The sequence below is a fragment of the Otolemur garnettii genome, unplaced genomic scaffold, assembly GCF_000181295.1.
Source record: "Otolemur garnettii isolate 467f Iridium unplaced genomic scaffold, OtoGar3 scaffold00039, whole genome shotgun sequence".
Lineage (NCBI taxonomy): Eukaryota > Metazoa > Chordata > Mammalia > Primates > Galagidae > Otolemur > Otolemur garnettii.
The window spans coordinates 13,309,386-13,309,750 of record NW_003852434.1 but is presented as its reverse complement, the minus strand read 5'-3'; positions in this window follow the sequence as shown (position 1 = coordinate 13,309,750).

The following is a 365-nucleotide window of genomic DNA, read 5'->3' as shown; positions in this document are numbered from 1 at the left end:
GTGTTATGTCAGATACCCAGAGCAGTCAGGGTCACAGGCGGTAGGATGCAGAACGGTGGCTTCCAGGGGCTGGGGAGGGGGATGGAATGTTGTTTGATGGGCATGGAGTTTGGGAGGATGAAAATGTTTGGGGAGGGATCATAATGATGGCTGCACAGCAATGAGAATATAATTAATGTCACTGAACTGAATAATGGTAAATGTTATGTATATTTTACTATAATAAAAAATTCAGAATATATATTTTTCTAAAAGTATCCAAGAGGCCAGAGTAGCAAGGATTTTAGTTAAGATTGTCTGGGAAGACTCCTTTGAGGGGAAGGCGATAGTTGAGTAGAGACCCATCAGAATGATGAGGCAGCAGG